Source organism: Anser brachyrhynchus (assembly GCF_964034855.1).
Source record: "Anser brachyrhynchus genome assembly, chromosome: Z".
Classification (NCBI taxonomy): Eukaryota; Metazoa; Chordata; class Aves; order Anseriformes; family Anatidae; genus Anser; species Anser brachyrhynchus.
In genome coordinates, this window is record NC_137697.1 from 51,338,406 (window position 1) to 51,357,792 (window position 19,387).

General features: G+C 52.8%; 2 long non-coding RNA genes across 3 annotated transcripts in view; one reads left to right on the plus strand and one right to left on the minus strand.

The window, feature by feature from the left end:
* Positions 1–19,387, minus strand: part of LOC308185589 — a 656,808-nt gene that overhangs the window by 549,922 nt on the left and 87,499 nt on the right. For both annotated transcript variants that reach the window (XR_013943487.1, XR_013943488.1), the window contains exon 2: positions 9,732–9,888. This is a non-coding gene — a long non-coding RNA (uncharacterized lncRNA). The remainder of the gene's footprint in view (positions 1–9,731; positions 9,889–19,387) is intronic.
* LOC308185590 overlaps positions 1–19,387 on the plus strand; it is a 308,961-nt gene that overhangs the window by 122,561 nt on the left and 167,013 nt on the right. The gene's annotated exons all lie outside the window — the stretch shown is intronic.

Consider the following 19,387-nt stretch of genomic DNA (forward strand, 5'->3'; position numbering starts at 1 on the left):
CACTAATAACAGCCCTGCTACTCTCGACCCTCATAAAATTCCCCCCACTAACCCTGCTCCTACTAACATCCAAATCCCTCGACCCAGCTCTACTCACCGCCATGGCCCTAGCCTCAACAGCACTAGGAGGCTGAATAGGACTGAACCAAACACAAACACGCAAAATCCTAGCCTTCTCGTCCATCTCCCACTTAGGCTGAATCGCCATCATCCTAGTTTACAGCCCCAAATTGGCCTTACTTACCTTCTACCTATACACAATCATAACATCAGCCGTATTCCTAGCCCTTAACAAAATCAAAGCCCTTAACCTATCCATGATCACAACCTCATGAACAAAAACCCCAGTGCTAAACGCCACCCTAATACTAGTACTTTTATCCCTAGCAGGCCTCCCCCCATTAACAGGCTTTATACCAAAGTGACTTATCATCCAAGAACTAACTAAACAGGAAATAACACCAGCAGCCATGGCAATTGCCATGCTATCACTGCTCAGCCTCTTCTTCTACCTACGCCTCGCATACCACTCAACAATTACCCTTCCCCCCAACTCCTCTAACCACATAAAACAATGATACACTAGCAAAGCCCCAAGCACACCTACTGCGGTCCTTGCCTCACTATCAATCCTCTTACTTCCCCTGTCCCCAATAATACATGCCATTGTCTAGAAACTTAGGATAACACCCCAAACCGAAGGCCTTCAAAGCCTTAAATAAGAGTTAAACCCTCTTAGTTTCTGCACATTAAGACTTACAGAATATTAACCTGTATCTTCTGAATGCAAGTCAGACGCTTTAATTAAGCTAAAGCCTCCCTAGACAGATGGGCTTCGATCCCACAAAACTCTAGTTAACAGCTAAATGCCTAAACCAATTGGCTTCTGCCTACAAAGACCCTGACGCACCCTAGTGCGCATCGATGAGCTTGCAACTCAACATGAATTTCACTACAGAGCCGATAAGAAGAGGAATTAAACCTCTGTAAAAAGGACTACAGCCTAACGCTTCAACACTCAGCCATCTTACCCGTCACCTTCATCAACCGATGACTATTTTCCACTAACCATAAGGATATTGGCACCCTGTACCTCATCTTCGGGGCATGAGCAGGAATAGTCGGCACCGCACTCAGCCTATTAATCCGCGCAGAACTAGGACAACCAGGAACTCTCCTAGGCGACGACCAAATTTACAATGTAATCGTTACCGCTCACGCCTTTGTAATAAGCTTCTTTATAGTCATACCCATCATGATCGGAGGATTCGGCAACTGATTAGTCCCCCTCATAATCGGTGCCCCCGACATAGCATTCCCGCGAATAAACAACATAAGCTTTTGACTCCTCCCCCCATCATTCCTCCTCCTACTAGCCCCATCCACTGTAGAAGCTGGCGCCGGCACAGGCTGAACTGTCTACCCTCCCCTAGCAGGTAACCTTGCCCGCGCCGGAGCTTCAGTAGACCTGGCTATCTTCTCACTCCACTTAGCCGGTATCTCCTCCATCCTTGGGGCCATCAACTTTATCACCACAGCCATCAACATAAAACCCCCCGCACTCTCACAATACCAAACCCCACTATTTGTCTGATCCGTACTAATTACCGCCATCCTACTCCTTCTATCACTCCCCGTACTCGCCGCCGGTATTACAATATTACTAACTGATCGAAACCTAAACACCACATTCTTCGACCCCGCTGGAGGAGGAGACCCAATCCTGTACCAACACCTATTCTGATTCTTCGGACACCCAGAAGTCTATATTCTGATCCTACCGGGGTTCGGAATCATCTCACACGTAGTCACGTACTACTCAGGCAAAAAGGAGCCCTTCGGCTACATGGGAATAGTCTGAGCCATACTATCCATCGGCTTCCTAGGATTCATCGTCTGAGCTCACCACATGTTTACAGTAGGAATAGACGTTGATACCCGAGCCTACTTTACATCAGCCACTATAATCATTGCCATCCCTACCGGAATCAAAGTATTTAGCTGACTAGCCACCCTGCACGGAGGAACAATCAAATGAGACCCCCCCAATACTATGAGCTCTAGGATTTATCTTCCTATTTACCATCGGAGGATTAACAGGAATCGTTCTTGCAAACTCTTCCCTAGACATCGCCCTGCACGACACGTACTACGTAGTTGCCCACTTCCACTACGTCCTATCCATAGGCGCCGTCTTTGCCATTCTAGCAGGATTTACTCACTGATTCCCACTACTCACTGGGTTTACCCTACACCAAACATGAGCAAAAGCCCACTTCGGGGTAATATTTACAGGAGTAAACCTAACGTTCTTCCCCCAGCACTTCCTAGGCCTAGCAGGAATACCCCGACGATACTCGGACTATCCCGACGCCTACACACTATGAAACACCATTTCCTCCATCGGCTCCCTAATCTCAATAGTAGCCGTAATCATACTAATATTCATCATCTGAGAAGCCTTTTCGGCCAAACGAAAAGTCCTACAACCAGAACTAACTACCACAAACGTTGAATGAATCCACGGCTGCCCTCCCCCATACCATACTTTCGAGGAACCGGCCTTCGTCCAAGTACAAGAAAGGAAGGAATCGAACCCTCACATGCTGGTTTCAAGCCAACTGCATTCACCGCTCATGCTTCTTTCTTATGAGACGTTAGTAAACCAATTACATAGCCTTGTCAAGACTAAATCACAGGTAAAAATCCTGTACATCTCATGTGGCCAACCACTCCCAACTAGGATTCCAAGACGCCTCATCACCCATCATAGAAGAACTCGTTGAATTCCACGACCACGCCCTAATCGTTGCCCTAGCTATCTGCAGCCTAGTTCTCTACCTTTTAGCCCACATACTAACAGAAAAACTCTCGTCCAATGCTGTAGACGTCCAAGAAGTAGAGCTGATCTGGACAATCCTACCTGCTATCGTCCTGGTACTCCTCGCCCTCCCATCCCTACAAATCCTCTACATAATGGACAAAATCGATGAACCAGACCTCACCCTAAAAGCCATCGGCCACCAATGATACTGAAGCTACGAATACACAGACTTCAAAGACCTATCATTCGACTCCTACATAGTGCCCACCCCAGACTTACCCAACGGCCACTTCCGACTGCTAGAAGTTGACCACCGCGTAGTTATCCCAATAGAATCCCCCATCCGCGTAATCATTACTGCAGGAGACGTACTCCACTCCTGAGCAGTCCCAACGCTCGGAGTTAAAACAGACGCAATCCCAGGCCGACTAAACCAAACTTCATTCATTACCACCCGGCCTGGGATTTTTTACGGACAATGCTCAGAAATTTGCGGGGCTAATCACAGCTACATACCCATTGTAGTAGAATCAACCCCACTCCCACATTTCGAGGCCTGATCGTCCCTTCTATCATCATCCTAATCATTAAGAAGCTATGCAACAGCACTAGCCTTTTAAGCTAGCCAAAGAGGGACTTCCCCCTCCTTAATGATATGCCACAGCTTAACCCCGCACCATGATTTTCAATCATAATTATAACCTGATTAACCCTAGCACTCCTCATCCAACCAAAACTACTAGCCTTCACCACAACCAACCCCCCATCAAATAAGACCTCCCTCACTACCAAACCCACACCATGATCCTGACCATGAACCTAAGCTTCTTTGACCAATTTTCCAGCCCCAATCTATTCGGCATCCCCTTAATCCTACTATCCCTACTCTTCCCAGCCCTACTATTCCCGTCCCCAAACAACCGATGAATCAACAACCGCCTTTCTACTATCCAAACATGACTCCTTCACCTAATCACAAAACAACTAATAGTCCCACTCAACAAAAATGGCCACAAATGAGCCATAATATTTACATCCCTAATAATCATACTTCTTACAATCAACCTTCTAGGCCTCCTTCCATATACATTCACCCCAACCACCCAACTATCTATGAACATAGCCCTAGCCTTCCCACTATGGCTCGCCACACTACTAACAGGCCTACGAAACCAACCATCAGCCTCTTTAGCCCACCTATTACCCGAAGGTACCCCTACACCCCTAATCCCCGCACTAATCCTGATCGAAACAACCAGCCTACTAATCCGCCCCCTAGCCCTCGGAGTCCGCCTTACAGCCAACCTTACAGCAGGACACTTACTCATCCAACTCATCTCTACAGCCTCCATTGCATTAATACCCACCCTTCCCGCAGTATCCATCCTAACAATAATCATCCTACTACTCCTAACCATCCTAGAAGTAGCAGTAGCCATAATCCAGGCCTACGTCTTCGTGCTCCTTCTAAGCCTATACTTACAAGAAAACATCTAATGGCACACCAAGCACACTCATACCACATAGTTGACCCAAGCCCTTGACCAATCTTCGGGGCAGCCGCCGCCCTACTCACAACCTCAGGATTAATCATGTGATTCCACTACAACTCATCCATACTACTAACCCTAGGCCTCATCTCAATACTCCTAGTAATACTCCAATGATGACGAGACATTGTACGAGAAAGCACCTTCCAAGGCCATCACACTCCCACAGTCCAAAAAGGCCTACGATACGGCATAATCCTTTTCATCACATCCGAAGCATTCTTCTTCTTAGGGTTCTTCTGAGCGTTCTTCCACTCGAGCCTGGCCCCAACCCCAGAACTAGGAGGCCAATGACCCCCAACAGGAATTAAACCACTCAACCCGATAGAAGTCCCCCTACTAAACACAGCCATCCTACTAGCCTCAGGCGTTACCGTAACGTGAGCCCATCACAGCATCACAGAAGGAAACCGAAAACACGCCATCCACGCCCTAACCCTAACGATCCTCCTGGGATTCTACTTCACAGCCCTACAAGCAATAGAATACCACGAAGCCCCATTCTCAATCGCCGATAGCGTCTACGGATCTACCTTCTTCGTTGCCACTGGATTCCACGGACTCCACGTAATCATCGGATCCTCCTTCCTGACCGTCTGCCTCTTCCGACTGATCAAGTTCCACTTTACATCAGACCACCACTTCGGATTCGAGGCAGCAGCCTGATACTGACACTTCGTAGACGTCATCTGACTATTCCTCTACATAACCATCTACTGATGAGGATCTTGCTCTTCTAGTATATTAATTACAATTGACTTCCAATCTCTGGAATCTGGTATAAACCCAGAGGAGAGCAATGAACGCACTCATGTTCATATTCGCCCTATCATCAATCCTAAGCGCCGCCCTAACCGCATTAAACTTCTGACTCGCCCAAATAAACCCCGACTCAGAGAAACTCTCACCGTACGAATGTGGATTCGACCCACTTGGATCTGCTCGATTACCATTCTCAGTCCGATTCTTCCTCAGTAGCCATCCTGTTCGTCCTATTCGACCTAGAAATCGCCCTCCTACTCCCCCTGCCATGAGCCGTCCAACTCCAATCCCCCCTAATGACCCTCACCTGAACTGTAGTGATCCTCCTTCTCCTAACACTCGGACTGGCCTACGAGTGAATTCAAGGGGGCCTAGAATGAGCAGAATAACAGAAAGTTAGTCTAACCAAAAAGATAGCTGGTTTCGACCCAGCAGATTACAGCCAACCCTGTAACTTTCTTATGTCGCCCCTACATTTAAGCTTCTACTCAGCCTTCATTTTCAGCGGACTAGGACTAGCCTTCCACCGAACCCACCTAGTATCCGCCCTACTATGCCTTGAAAGCATAATATTATCGATATTCATAGGCCTATCAATATGATCCATCGAAAACCAAGTCTCCTCATTCACCATGGTACCAATTCTCATGCTAACCTTCTCAGCGTGTGAGGCGGGCACAGGCCTGGCCATCCTAGTAGCCTCCACCCGCACACATGGCTCCGACCATCTACACAACCTAAACCTCCTGCAATGCTAAAAATCATCCTACCCACAATCATACTTCTTCCAACAGCCCTGCTGTCTCCACCAAAATTTCTATGGACTAACACCACCTTATACAGCCTCCTAATCGCTGCCCTAAGCCTACAGTGATTAATCCCAACCTACTACCCCTACAAATTTTTATCCAACTGAACAGGAATTGACCAAATCTCATCCCCCCTCCTAGTACTATCCTGCTGACTACTCCCACTCATAATCATAGCAAGCCAAAACCACCTGCAACAAGAACCCCTACAACGCAAACGAATCTTTATCTCAACCTTAGTCGCAGTCCAGCCATTCATCCTACTAGCCTTTTCCACCACAGAACTAGCACTATTTTACATCTCATTTGAAGCAACCCTCATTCCCACCCTAATCTTAATCACCCGATGGGGGAACCAACCAGAACGCCTAAGCGCTGGCATCTACCTGCTATTCTACACGCCAGTAAGCTCTCTACCCCTGCTAATCACAATCATACACCTATACGTGAAAATTGGCACCCTGCACCTGCCAACCCTACAACTAACCCACCCAACCCTATCCACCTCATGGACAGGAATACTATCAGGTCTAGCACTGCTCGTAGCATTCATAGTAAAAGCCCCAATATACGGCCTACACTTCTGACTGCCAAAAGCCCACGTAGAAGCACCCATCGCAGGCTCAATACTCCTCGCCGCCCTACTACTAAAGCTAGGAGGATACGGAATTATACGAGTCACTCTATTTATGGGCCCACTGTCCAACTTCCTGCACTACCCCTTCCTAACCCTGGCCCTATGAGGCGCCCTAATGACTAGCTCAATCTGCCTACGACAGACAGACCTAAAATCACTAATCGCTTATTCATCCGTTAGCCACATAGGCCTAGTTATCGCCGCAGGAATAATCCAAACCCACTGATCATTCTCAGGGGCAATGATCCTAATAATTTCCCATGGACTAACTTCCTCCATACTATTCTGCCTAGCCAACACAAACTATGAACGTACGCACAGCCGAATTCTACTACTCACACGAGGCCTACAACCTCTCCTACCACTCATAGCTACCTGATGATTGCTGGCCAATCTAACAAACATAGCCTTACCCCCAACAACAAACCTCATAGCAGAGCTAACCATTATAATCACCTTATTCAACTGATCTGCCTTCACGATCATCCTAACAGGAATCGCAACCCTACTAACCGCCTCCTACACCTTATTCATACTACTAATGACCCAACGAGGCTCAATCCCCTCCCACATCACATCTATGCAAAACTCAACCACGCGAGAACACCTGCTCATAACACTCCACATTATCCCAATATTCCTCCTAATCCTCAAACCCGAACTGATCTCCGGAATCCCCTCATGCAAGTATAGTTTAAACCAAACATTAGACTGTGATTCTAAGAATAGAAGTTCAAACCTTCTTACCTGCCGAGGGGAGGGTTTAACCAACAAGAGCTGCTAACTCTTACATCTGAGCCTAAAACCTCAGCCCCCTTACTTTTAAAGGATAACAGCAATCCACTGGTCTTAGGAACCACCCATCTTGGTGCAAATCCAAGTAAAAGTAGTGAACCCCACACTACTAATCAACTCCCTCACACTACTCACGCTGACAATCCTCCTAACCCCAATCATCCTGCCATTTCTATTTAAAAACTTTAAAAACACCCCACAAGCCACCACCCGCGCTGTTAAAACCGCATTCCTAATTAGCCTAGCCCCTACAACCGCATTCATCTACTCGGGAGTAGAATCTGTCACCTGCCACTGGGAGTGAAAATTCATTATAAACTTTAAAATCCCCCTGAGCCTAAAAATAGACCAATACTCAATAACATTTCTTCCAATCGCCCTATTTGTAACATGATCAATCCTACAATTCGCCATATGATACATGGCCTCAGAGCCATACGTAACAAAATTTTTCACCTACCTACTGACATTCCTAGTCGCCATACTCCTCCTAACAACCGCAAACAACATATTCCTCCTATTCGTAGGCTGGGAAGGAGTAGGAATCATGTCCTTCCTTCTCATCGGCTGATGACAAGGCCGAGCAGATGCCAACACCGCCGCCCTACAAGCCGTAATCTACAACCGAATCGGAGACATCGGACTGATCCTGAGCATAGCATGACTAGCTTCAACATTCAACACCTGAGAGATCCAACAAGCCGTACACCCCCACCAAACCCCAATCCTCCCCCTCATAGGATTAATCCTCGCAGCCGCAGGAAAATCCGCCCAATTTGGACTCCACCCATGACTGCCCGCAGCAATAGAAGGCCCCACCCCAGTATCAGCCCTACTGCACTCCAGTACCATAGTAGTAGCCGGAATCTTCCTGCTCATCCGCATGCACCCCCTGCTAGCCACCAACCAGACAGCCCTAACCGCCTGCCTATGCCTAGGTGCTCTATCAACCCTATTCGCTGCCACATGCGCCCTAACCCAAAATGACATCAAAAAAATCATTGCTTTCTCAACATCCAGCCAACTAGGACTAATAATAGTCACTATCGGACTAAACCTCCCACAACTAGCCTTCCTACACATCTCAACCCATGCCTTCTTTAAAGCCATACTATTCCTATGCTCAGGGTCTATCATCCACAACCTAAACGGAGAACAAGATATCCGAAAGATAGGAGGCCTACAGAAAATACTCCCAGTCACTACTTCCTGCCTAACCATCGGAAACCTGGCGCTGATAGGAACCCCATTCCTAGCCGGATTCTACTCAAAAGACCTCATCATCGAAAGCTTAAACACATCATACCTAAATACTTGAGCCCTACTCCTAACCCTTATAGCCACAGCATTCACCGCAACCTACAGCATCCGCATAACCATCCTAGTCCAAGCTGGACAAACCCGAATCCCCCCAATAGTATCAATAAACGAAAACAACCCACTAATCACCGCCCCCCCTAACCCGACTCGCCCTAGGCAGCATTACAGCAGGAATAATCATTACCTCTTTCATCACACCAACCAAAACCCCCCCAATAACCATACCCCTTATCACCAAAACCGCTGCCATCCTCATAACAATCCTGGGAATCATCCTAGCCCTAGAACTATCGAACATAACACACACCCTCACTCACCCCAAACCAAACCCCCTCATAAACTTCTCCTCTGCATTAGGGTACTTCAACCCCCTAGTACACCGATTCTTCTCCAAAAACCTACTAGAAAAGGGACAAAACATTGCCCTACACTTGATCGACCTCTCCTGACTCAAAAAAATAGGGCCAGAGGGCCTTGCTGAACTACAAGTAGCCGCAAGCAAAGCCGCAACCTCAATACACACAGGGCTAATTAAGGCCTACCTAGGATCCTTCGCCCTCTCCATCCTGGTAATAATCCTAATAACACACAGACTCACTAATGGCCCCTAACATCCGCAAATCCCATCCCCTACTAAAAATAATCAACAACTCCCTAATCGACCTACCCGCCCCCTCCAACATCTCTGCCTGATGAAACTTCGGCTCCCTTCTAGCCATCTGCTTAGCCACACAAATCCTAACAGGCCTGCTACTAGCCATACACTACACCGCAGACACTTCACTCGCCTTCTCCTCAGTAGCTCACACATGCCGAGACGTCCAGTACGGATGGCTCATCCGCAACCTCCACGCCAACGGTGCTTCGCTCTTCTTTATCTGCATCTACTTACACATCGGACGAGGCCTCTACTACGGCTCCTACCTATACAAAGAAACCTGAAACACAGGAGTAATCCTCCTACTCACCCTAATAGCAACTGCCTTCGTAGGGTATGTCCTCCCATGAGGACAAATGTCATTCTGAGGGGCCACCGTAATCACCAACCTATTCTCAGCCATCCCGTACATTGGGCAAACTCTAGTAGAATGAGCCTGAGGAGGATTCTCAGTAGACAATCCAACCTTAACCCGATTCTTCGCCATCCACTTCCTACTGCCCTTCCTAATTGCAGGAATCACCCTAGTCCACCTAACCTTCCTACACGAATCAGGCTCAAATAACCCACTAGGAATCGTATCAGACTGCGACAAAATCCCATTCCACCCATACTTCTCCATTAAAGACAGCTTAGGGCTTACCCTAATAATCACCCCTCTAATAGCACTAGCCCTATTTTCACCGAATCTCTTGGTTCTTGGAATCCTAGTTGGGAGTGGTTGGCCACATGAGATGTACAGGATTTTTACCTGTGATTTAGTCATGACAAGGCTATGTAATTGGTTTACTAACGTCTCATAAGAAAGAAGCATGAGCGGTTAATGCAGTTGGCTTGAAACCCATCCCCAGTGGTGCCAGTGCACTCTCTGAACTCACTGAAGTGCATCCCCAGTGGTGCCAGTGCGCTCTCTGGAGTCACAGCACTGCATCCCCAGTGGTGCCAGTGCACTCTCTGGACTCACTGCACTGCATCCCCAGTGGTGCCAGTGCAATCTCTGGACTCACTGCAGAGCATCCCCAGTGGTGCCAGTGCACTCTGTGGACTCACTGTAGTGCATCCCCAGTGGTGCCAGTGCTCTCTCTGGACTCACTGCACTGCATCCCCAGTGGTGCCAGTGCACTCTCTGGACTCACTGCACTGCATCCCCAGTGGTGCCAGTGCACTCTCTGGACTCACTGCACTGCATCCCCAGTGGTGCCAGTGCACTCTCTGGACTCACTGCAGTGCATCCCCAGTGGTGCCAGTGCACTCTCTGGACTCACTGCACTGCATCCCCAGTGGTGCCAGTGCAATCTCTGGACTCACTGCACTGCATCCCCAGTGGTGCCAGTGCACTCTGTGGACTCACTGAAGTGCATCCCCAGTGGTGCCAGTGCACTCTCTGGACTCACTGCAGTACATCCCCAGTGGTGCCAGTGCACTCTCTGGACTCACTGCAGTGCATCCCCAGTGGTGCCAGTGCACTCTCTGGACTCACTGCACTGCATCCCCAGTGGTGCCAGTGCACTCTCTGGACTCACTGCACTGCATCCCCAGTAGTGCCAGTGCACTCTCTGGACTCACTACAGTGCATCCCCAGTGGTGCCAGTGCACTCTCTGGACTCACTGCACTGCATCCCCACTGCTGCCAGTGAACTCTCTGGACTCACTGCAGTGCATCCCCAGTGGTGCCAGTGCACTCTCTGGACTCACTGCACTGCATCACCAGTGGTGCCAGTGTACTCTCTGGACTCACTGCACTGCATTCCCAGTGGTGCCAGTGCACTCTCTCGAGTCACTGCACTACATCCCCAGTGGTTCCAGTGCACTCACTGGACTCACTGTACTGCATCATCAGTGGTGCCAGTGCACTCTCTGGACTTACTGCACTGCATCCCCAGTGGTGCCAGTGCACTCTCTGGACTCACTGCACTGCAGGCCCAGTGGTGCCAGTGCACTCACTGGACTCACTGTACTGCATCACCAGTGGTGCCAGTGCACTCTCTGGACTCACTGCAGTGCATCCCCAGTGGTGCCAGTGCACTCTCTGGACTCACTGAAGTGCATTCTCATTGGTGCCAGTGCACTCTCTGGGCTCACTGCAGGGCATCCCCAGTGGTGCCAGTACACTCACTGGACTCACTGCACTGCATCCCCAGTGGTGCCAGTGCACTCTCTGGACTCACTGCACTGCATCCCCAGTGGTGCCAGTGCACTCTCTGGACTCACTGAAGTGCGTCCCCAGTGGTGCCAGTGCACTCTCTGGACTCACTGCACTGCATCCCCAGTGGTGCCAGTGCACTCTCTGGACTCACTGAAGTGCATCCCCAGTGGTGCCAGTGCACTCTCTGGACTCACTGTACTGCATCCCCAATGGTGACAGTGCACTCTCTGGACTCACTGCAGTGCACTCCCAGTGGTGCCAGTGCACTCTCTGGACTCATTGCAGTGCATCCCCAGTGGTGCCAGTGCACTCTCTGGAGTCACAGCACTGCATCCCCAGTGGTGCCAGTGCACTCTCTGGACTCACTGCACTGCATCCCCAGTGGTGCCAGTGCACTCTCTGGACTCACTGCACTGCATCACCATTGGTGCCAGTGCACTCTCTGGACTCACTGCAGGGCATCCCCAGTGGTGCCAGTGCACTCCCTGGACTCACTGTACTGCACCCCCAGTGGTGCCAGTGCACTCACTGGACTGACTGCACTGCATCCCCAGTGGTGCCAGTGCACTCACTGGACTCACTGGACACATCCCCAGTGGTGCCAGTGCACTCTCTGGACTCACTGCACTGCATCCCCAGTGGTGCCAGTGCACTCTCTGCACTCACTGCACTGCATCCCCAGTGGTGCCAGTTTACTCACTGGACTGACTGCACTGCATCCCCAGTGGTGCCAGTGCACTCACTGGACACACTGTACTGCTTCACAGGTGGTGCCAGTGCACTCTCTGCACTCACTGCACAGCATCCCCAGTGGTGCCAGTGCATTCACTGGACTCACTGGACTGCATCCCCAGTGGTGCCAGAGCACTCTCTGGACTCACTGCACTGCATCCCCAGTGGTGCCAGTGCACTCTCTGGAATCACTGCACTGCATCCCCAGTGGTGCCAGTGCACTCTCTGGACTCACTGCACTGCATCCCCAGTGGTGCCAGTGCACTCTCTGGACTCACTGCACTCTATCCCCAGTGGTGCCAGTGCACTCTCTGGACTCACTGCACTGCATCCCGAGTAGTGCCAGTGCACTCTCTGGAGTCACTGCACTGCACCCTGAGTGGTGCCAGTGCACTCTCTGGACTCACTGCAGTGCATCCCCAGTGGTGCCAGTGCACTCTCTGGACTCACTGTACTGCATCCCCAGTGGTGCCAGTGCACTCTCTGGACTCACTGCACTGCATCCCCAGTGGTGCCAGTGCACTCTCTGGACTCACTGTACTGCATCCCCAGTGGTGCCAGTGCAATCTCTGGACTCACTGCAGTGCATCACCAGTGGTGCCAGTGCACTCTCTGGACTCACTGCACTGCATCCCCAGTGGTGCCAGTGCACTCTCTGGACTCACTGCAGTGCATCGCCAGTGGTGCCAGTGAACTCTCTGGACTCACTGTACTGCAACCCCAATGGTGCCAGTGCACTCTCTGGACTCACTGCACTGCATCCCCAGTGGTGCCAGTGCACTCTCTGGACTCACTGTACTGCATCCCCAGTGGTGCCAGTGCACTCTCTGGACTCACTGCAATGCATCCCCAGTGGTGCCAGTGCACTCTCTGGACTCACTGAAGTGCATCCCCAGTGGTGCCAGTGCACTCTCTGGACTCACTGCACTGCATCACCAGTGGTGCCAGTGCACTCTCTGGACTCACTGCACTGCATCCCCAGTGGTGCCAGTGCACTCTCTGGACTCACTGCACTGCATCACATGTGGTGCCAGTGAAGTCTTTGGACTCACTGCACTGCATCCCCAGTGGTGCCAGTGCACTCTCTGGAGTCACTGAAGTGCATCCCCAGTGGTGCCAGTGCACTCTCTGGACTCACTGCACTGCATCCCCAGTGGTGCCAGTGCACTCTCTGGACTCACTGTACTGCATCCCCAGTGGTGCCAGTGCACTCTCTGGACTCACTGTACTGCATCCCCAGTGGTGCTAGTGCACTCTCTGGACTCACTGCACTGCATCCCCAGTGGTGCCAGTGCACTCTCTGGACTCACTGCACTGCATCCCCAGTGGTGCCAGTGCACTCTCTGGACTCACTGCACTGCATCCCCAGTGGTGCCAGTGCACTCTCTGGACTCACTGCACTGCATCCCCAGTGGTGACAGTGCACTCTCTGGACTCACTGCAGTGCATCCCCAGTGGTGCCAGTGCACTCTCTGCACTCACTGCACTGCATCCCCAGTGGTGCCAGTGCACTCTCTGGACTCACGGTACTGCATCCCCAGTGGTGCCAGTGCACTCTCTGGACTCACTGCAGTGCATCCCCAGTGGTGCCAGTGCACTCTCTGTACTCACTGCACTGCATCCCCAGTGGTGCCAGTGCACTCTCTGGACTCACTGCACTGCATCCCCAGTGGTGCCAGTGCACTCTCTGGACACACTGTACTGCATCCCCAGTGCCGCCAGTGCACTCTCTGGACTCACTGCAGTGCATCCCCAGTGGTGCCAGTGCACTCTCTGGACTCACTGAGGTGCATCCCCAGTGGTGCCAGTGCACTCTCTGGAGTCACTGAAGTGCATCTCCAATGGTGCCAGTGCACTCTCTGGACTCACTGCACTGCATCCCCAGTGGTGCCAGTGCACTCTCTGGACTCACTGTACTGCATCCCCACTGGTCCAGTGCACTCTCTGGACTCACTGCTCTGCATCCCCAGTGGTGCCAGTGCACTCTCTGGACTCACTGCAATGCATCCCCAGTGGTGCCAGTGCACTCTCTGGACTCATTGCAGTGCATCCCCAGTGGTGCCAGTGCACTCTCTGGACTCACTGCACTGCATCCCCAGTGGTGCCAGTGCACTCTCTGGACTCACTGCACTGCAACCCCAGTGGTGCCAGTGCACTCTCTGGAGTCACTGAAGTGCATCCCCAGTGGTGCCAGTGCACTATCTGGACTCACTGCACTGCATCCCCAGTGGTGCCAGTGCACTCTCTGGACTCACTGAAGTGCATCCCCAGTGGTGCCAGTGCACTCTCTGGACTCACTGTACTGCATCCCCAATGGTGACAGTGCACTCTCTAGACTCACTGCAGTGCATCCCCAGTGGTGCCAGTGCACTCTCTGGACTCATTGCAGTGCATCCCCAGTGGTGCCAGTGCACTCTCTGGAGTCACAGCACTGCATCCCCAGTGGTGCCAGTGCACTCTCTGGACTCACTGCACTGCATCCCCAGTGGTGCCAGTGCACTCTCTGGACTCACTGCACTGCATCACCATTGGTGCCAGTGCACTCTCTGGACTCACTGCAGGGCATCCCCAGTGGTGCCAGTGCACTCTCTGGACTCACTGTACTGCATCCCCAGTGGTGCCAGTGCACTCTCTGGACTCACTGCAGTGCATCCCCAGTGGTGCCAGTGCACTCTCTGGACTCACTGCACTGCATCCCCAGTGGTGCCAGTGCAATCTCTGGACTCACTGCACTGCATCCCCAGTGGTGCCAGTGCACTCTCTGGACTCACTGCACTGCATCCCCAGTGGTGCCAGTGCACTCTCTGGACTCACTGCACTGCATCACCAGTGGTGCCAGTGCACTCTCTGGACTCACTGCAGTGCATCCCCAGTGGTGCCAGTGCACTCTCTGGACTCACTGCACTGCATCCCCAGTGGTGCCAGTGCACTCTCTGGACTCACTGCACTGCATCCCCAGTGGTGCCAGTGCACTCTGTGGACTCACTGAAGTGCATCCCCAGTGGTGCCAGTGCACTCTCTGGACTCACTGCAGTACATCCCCAGTGGTGCCAGTGCACTCTCTGGACTCACTGCAGTGCATCCCCAGTGGTGCCAGTGCACTCTCTGGACTCACTGCACTGCATCCGAAGTGGTAACAGTGCACTCTCTGGACTCACAGCACTGCATCCCCAGTAGTGCCAGTGCACTCTCTGTACTCACTACAGTGCATCCCCAGTGGTGCCAGTGCACTCTCTGGACTCACTGCACTGCATCCCCACTGCTGCCTGTGAACTCTCTGGACTCACTGCAGTGCATCCCCAGTGGTGCCAGTGCACTCTCTGGACTCACTGCACTGCATCAGCAGTGGTGCCAGTGTACTCTCTGGACTCACTGCACTGCATCCCCAGTGGTGCCAGTGCACTCTCTCGAGTCACTGCACTACATCCCCAGTGGTTCCAGTGCACTCACTGGACTCACTGTACTGCATCATCAGTGGTGCCTGTGCACTCTCTGGACTTACTGCACTGCATCCCCAGTGGTGCCAGTGCACTCTCTGGACTCACTGCACTGCAGGCCCAGTGGTGCCAGTGCACTCACTGGACTCACTGTACTGCATCACCAGTGGTGCCAGTGCACTCTCTGGACTCACTGCAGTGCATCCCCAGTGGTGCCAGTGCACTCTCTGGACTCACTGAAGTGCATTCTCAGTGGTGCCAGTGCACTCTCTGGAGTCACTGAAGTGCATCCCCAGTGGTGCCAGTGCACTCTCTGGACTCACTGCACTGCATCCCCAGTGGTGCCAGTGCACTCTCTGGACTCACTGTACTGCATCCCCAGTGGTGCCAGTGCACTCTCTGGACTCACTGTATTGCATCCCCAGTGGTGCTAGTGCACTCTCTGGACTCACTGCACTGCATCCCCAGTGGTGCCAGTGCACTCTCTGGACTCACTGCACTGCATCCCCAGTGGTGCCAGTGCACTCTCTGGACTCACTGCACTGCATCCCCAGTGGTGCCAGTGCACTCTCTGGACTCACTGCACTGCATCCCCAGTGGTGACAGTGCACTCTCTGGACTCACTGCAGTGCATCCCCAGTGGTGCCAGTGCACTCTCTGCACTCACTGCACTGCATCCCCAGTGGTGCCAGTGCACTCTCTGGACTCACGGTACTGCATCCCCAGTGGTGCCAGTGCACTCTCTGGACTCACTGCAGTGCATCCCCAGTGGTGCCAGTGCACTCTCTGCACTCACTGCACTGCATCCCCAGTGGTGCCAGTGCACTCTCTGGACTCACTGCACTGCATCCCCAGTGGTGCCAGTGCACTCTCTGGACACACTGTACTGCATCCCCAGTGCCGCCAGTGCACTCTCTGGACTCACTGCAGTGCATCCCCAGTGGTGCCAGTGCACTCTCTGGACTCACTGAGGTGCATCCCCAGTGGTGCCAGTGCACTCTCTGGAGTCACTGAAGTGCATCTCCAATGGTGCCAGTGCACTCTCTGGACTCACTGCACTGCATCCCCAGTGGTGCCAGTGCACTCTCTGGACTCACTGTACTGCATCCCCACTGGTCCAGTGCACTCTCTGGACTCACTGCTCTGCATCCCCAGTGGTGCCAGTGCACTCTCTGGACTCACTGCAATGCATCCCCAGTGGTGCCAGTGCACTCTCTGGACTCATTGCAGTGCATCCCCAGTGGTGCCAGTGCACTCTCTGGACTCACTGCACTGCATCCCCAGTGGTGCCAGTGCACTCTCTGGACTCACTGCACTGCAACCCCAGTGGTGCCAGTGCACTCTCTGGAGTCACTGAAGTGCATCCCCAGTGGTGCCAGTGCACTCTCTGGACTCACTGCACTGCATCCCCAGTGGTGCCAGTGCACTCTCTGGACTCACTGAAGTGCATCCCCAGTGGTGCCAGTGCACTCTCTGGACTCACTGTACTGCATCCCCAATGGTGACAGTGCACTCTCTAGACTCACTGCAGTGCATCCCCAGTGGTGCCAGTGCACTCTCTGGACTCATTGCAGTGCATCCCCAGTGGTGCCAGTGCACTCTCTGGAGTCACAGCACTGCATCCCCAGTGGTGCCAGTGCACTCTCTGGACTCACTGCACTGCATCCCCAGTGGTGCCAGTGCACTCTCTGGACTCACTGCACTGCATCACCATTGGTGCCAGTGCACTCTCTGGACTCACTGCAGGGCATCCCCAGTGGTGCCAGTGCACTCTCTGGACTCACTGTACTGCATCCCCAGTGGTGCCAGTGCACTCTCTGGACTCACTGCAGTGCATCCCCAGTGGTGCCAGTGCACTCTCTGGACTCACTGCACTGCATCCCCAGTGGTGCCAGTGCAATCTCTGGACTCACTGCACTGCATCCCCAGTGGTGCCAGTGCACTCTCTGGACTCACTGCACTGCATCCCCAGTGGTGCCAGTGCACTCTCTGGACTCACTGCACTGCATCACCAGTGGTGCCAGTGCACTCTCTGGACTCACTGCAGTGCATCCCCAGTGGTGCCAGTGCACTCTCTGGACTCACTGCACTGCATCCCCAGTGGTGCCAGTGCAATCTCTGGACTCACTGCACTGCATCCCCAGTGGTGCCAGTGCACTCTGTGGACTCACTGAAGTGCATCCCCAGTGGTGCCAGTGCACTCTCTGGACTCACTGCAGTACATCCCCAGTGGTGCCAGTGCACTCTCTGGACTCACTGCAGTGCATCCCCAGTGGTGCCAGTGCACTCTCTGGACTCACTGCACTGCATCCCCAGTGGTGCCAGTGCACTCTCTGGACTCACAGCACTGCATCCCCAGTAGTGCCAGTGCACTCTCTGTACTCACTACAGTGCATCCCCAGTGGTGCCAGTGCACTCTCTGGACTCACTGCACTGCATCCCCACTGCTGCCTGTGAACTCTCTGGACTCACTGCAGTGCATCCCCAGTGGTGCCAGTGCACTCTCTGGACTCACTGCACTGCATCAGCAGTGGTGCCAGTGTACTCTCTGGACTCACTGCACTGCATCCCCAGTGGTGCCAGTGCACTCTCTCGAGTCACTGCACTACATCCCCAGTGGTTCCAGTGCACTCACTGGACTCACTGTACTGCATCATCAGTGGTGCCTGTGCACTCTCTGGACTTACTGCACTGCATCCCCAGTGGTGCCAGTGCACTCTCTGGACTCACTGCACTGCAGGCCCAGTGGTGCCAGTGCACTCACTGGACTCACTGTACTGCATCACCAGTGGTGCCAGTGCACTCTCTGGACTCACTGCAGTGCATCCCCAGTGGTGCCAGTGCACTCTCTGGACTCACTGAAGTGCATTCTCAGTGGTGCCAGTGCACTCTCTGGGCTCACTGCAGGGCATCCCGAGTGGTGCCAGTACACTCACTGGACTCACTGCACTGCATCCCCAGTGGTGCCAGTGCACTCTCTGGACTCACTGCACTGCAACCCCAGTGGTGCCAGTGCACTCTCTGGAGTCACTGAAGTGCGTCCCCAGTGGTGCCAGTGCACTCTCTGGACTCACTGCACTGCATCCCCAGTGGTGCCAGTGCACTCTCTGGACTCACTGAAGTGCATCCCCAGTGGTGCCAGTGCACTCTCTGGACTCACTGTACTGCATCCCCAATGGTGACAGTGCACTCTCTGGACTCACTGCAGTGCATCCCCAGTGGTGCCAGTGCACTCTCTGGACTCACTGAAGTGCATCCCCAGTGGTGCCAGTGCACTCTCTGGACTCACTGCACTGCATCCCCAGTGGTGCCAGTGCACTCTCTGGACACACTGTACTGCATCCCCAGTGCCGCCAGTGCACTCTCTGGACTCACTGCAGTGCATCCCCAGTGGTGCCAGTGCACTCTCTGGACTCACTGAGGTGCATCCCCAGTGGTGCCAGTGCACTCTCTGGAGTCACTGAAGTGCATCTCCAATGGTGCCAGTGCACTCTCTGGACTCACTGCACTGCATCCCCAGTGGTGCCAGTGCACTCTCTGGACTCACTGTACTGCATCCCCACTGGTCCAGTGCACTCTCTGGACTCACTGCTCTGCATCCCCAGTGGTGCCAGTGCACTCTCTGGACTCATTGCAATGCATCCCCAGTGGTGCCAGTGCACTCTCTGGACTCATTGCAGTGCATCCCCAGTGGTGCCAGTGCACTCTCTGGACTCA